This window comes from Neodiprion fabricii, chromosome 4 (genome assembly GCF_021155785.1).
Source record: "Neodiprion fabricii isolate iyNeoFabr1 chromosome 4, iyNeoFabr1.1, whole genome shotgun sequence".
Taxonomy (NCBI): domain Eukaryota; kingdom Metazoa; phylum Arthropoda; class Insecta; order Hymenoptera; family Diprionidae; genus Neodiprion; species Neodiprion fabricii.
Window position 1 is genome coordinate 12,297,095 of NC_060242.1, and position 2,500 is coordinate 12,299,594.

General features: G+C 60.0%; 1 non-coding gene across 1 annotated transcript in view; it reads right to left on the reverse strand.

The window, feature by feature from the left end:
* The window catches only part of LOC124181780, a 1,913-nt gene extending 1,683 nt beyond the window's left edge, over positions 1-230 (reverse strand). Inside the window, exon 1 of the ribosomal RNA XR_006870584.1 lies at positions 1-230. This exon is cut by the window's left edge and continues 1,683 nt beyond it. This is a non-coding gene — a ribosomal RNA (small subunit ribosomal RNA).
* Positions 231-2,500: the final 2,270 nt, after the last annotated feature.

Below are 2,500 nucleotides of genomic sequence, written 5' to 3' on the forward strand. Positions count from 1 at the left end.
GATTGGTTTTGATCTAATAAAAGCATTCCTTCCATCTCTGGTCGGAACTCTGTTTGCATGTATTAGCTCTAGAATTACCACAGTTATCCAAGTAAATGTGTGTACGATCTAAGAAACCATAACTGATTTAATGAGCCATTCGCGGTTTCACCTTAATTTGGCTTGCACTGAGACATGCATGGCTTAATCTTTGAGACAAGCATATGACTACTGGCAGGATCAACCAGGGAGCTTCGATACAAAATCTCGGCTCGGACGTGCGCCACCCATCGCCGACCGGGTCTCGTAGCCCGGTCGGCCGCGCGTCTACTGTGTGTTTCGGGACTGCACGCAGGCAGCCCCGGTTCCGTGTGCCGCCACCTCGACACTCGGCTTATAAGCGTTCGAACGATCTCCCGTACCCGTCGGCTAGATTGAAAGCGTCTGGGATACGTTGTTATAACGTCTCTGGTCTTTGAGTGTACGCTCGGAAAGAAGCGAGTTGACGCGTGCGTTGGAGCGTTCAGCCTTCCGTGTTTCACGGAGAGCCGAACTTCTTGGTACCGCGTCAAGGGCCATTCGGTCTGAGACACCGACCCGCGGTAATGCAGTGACGATAGATGAAACAACGCGAGTCGCGTAGTTTCTTTGGTACGAGGCACGGAACGGTCCGCGAACGCCCGCTCCTGGTCTACGCCGACGTACGTATCGTGCTCGAGCACGTACCGGTACGGCGTAGCAGGCGGACGACGGGAGACCGGCCCGACCGACTCGCTCCTCTTACTAGTAGGAGCCTGGCCGCTAGGACGTCGGCGCCGGTACGGTGGTAGCACGGTCGGCTTACGGGGCGAAACCTCCGCGGGCTATCGAAAAAATTTTGAACTCCGGGAACTTTGTCGAAATTAACCGAGGCTCATTTGACGATGTTCCGACAGGCTCCCGGCCCGGATCGACTCCGGGACGCCGCGCATCGCCTTTCGGTCGACTCGGACCGAAATTTTTACAAGTCCCGTCGGCCCGTATCGACTCCGGGACGCCGCGCATCGCCTTTCGGTCGACTCGGACCGTAATTTTTACAAGTCCCGTCGGCCCGTATCGACTCCGGGACGCCGCGCATCGCCTTTCGGTCGACTCGGACCGTAATTTTTACAAGTCCCGTCGGCCCGTATCGACTCCGGGACGCCGCGCATCGCCTTTCGGTCGACTCGGACCGAAATTTTTACAAGTCCCGTCGGCCCGTATCGACTCCGGGACGCCGCGCATCGCCTTTCGGTCGACTCGGACCGAAATTCTCACAAGTCCCGTCGGCCCGTATCGACTCCGGGACGCCGCGCATCGCCTTTCGGTCGACTCGGACCGAAATTCTTACAAGTCCCGTCGGCCCGTATCGACTCCGGGACGCCGCGCATCGCCTCTCGGTCGACTCGGACCGAAATTTTCACAAGTCCCGTCGGCCCGTATCGACTCCGGGACGCCGCGCATCGCCTTTCGGTCGACTCGGACCGTAATTTTTACAAGTCCCGTCGGCCCGTATCGACTCCGGGACGCCGCGCATCGCCTTTCGGTCGACTCGGACCGTAATTTTTACAAGTCCCGTCGGCCCGTATCGACTCCGGGACGCCGCGCATCGCCTTTCGGTCGACTCGGACCGTAATTTTTACAAGTCCCGTCGGCCCGTATCGACTCCGGGACGCCGCGCATCGCCTTTCGGTCGACTCGGACCGAAATTTTTACAAGTCCCGTCGGCCCGTATCGACTCCGGGACGCCGCGCATCGCCTCTCGGTCGACTCGGACCGAAATTTTCACAAGTCCCGTCGGCCCGTATCGACTCCGGGACGCCGCGCATCGCCTCTAGGTCGACTCGGAACGAAACTTCATCGAGTCCCGTCGGCCCGTATAGACTCCGGGACGCCGCGCATCGCCTTTCGCTCGTCTCGAACCGAAATTTTCACAAGTCCCGTCGGCCCGTATCGACTCCGGGACGCCGCGCATCGCCTCTCGGTCGACTCGGAACGAAATTTTCACAAGTCCCGTCGGCCCGTATCGACTCCGGGACGCCGCGCATCGCCTTTCGCTCGTCTCGAACCGAAATTTTCACAAGTCCCGTCGGCCCGTATAGACTCCGGGACGCCGCGCATCGCCCTTCGCTCGTCTCGAACCGAAATTTTCACAAGTCCCGTCGGCCCGTATCGACTCCGGGACGCCGCGCATCGCCTCTCGGTCGACTCGGAACGAAACTTCATCGAGTCCCGTCGGCCCGTATAGACTCCGGGACGCCGCGCATCGCCTTTCGCTCGTCTCGGACCGAAATTTTCACAAGTCCCGTCGGCCCGGATCGACTCCGGGACGCCGCGCATCGCCTTTCGGTCGACTCGGACCGTAATTTTTACAAGTCCCGTCGGCCCGTATCGACTCCGGGACGCCGCGCATCGCCTCTCGGTCGACTCGGAACGAAACTTCATCGATTCCCGTCGGCCCGTATAGACTCCGGGACGCCGCGCATCGCCCTTCGCTCGTCTC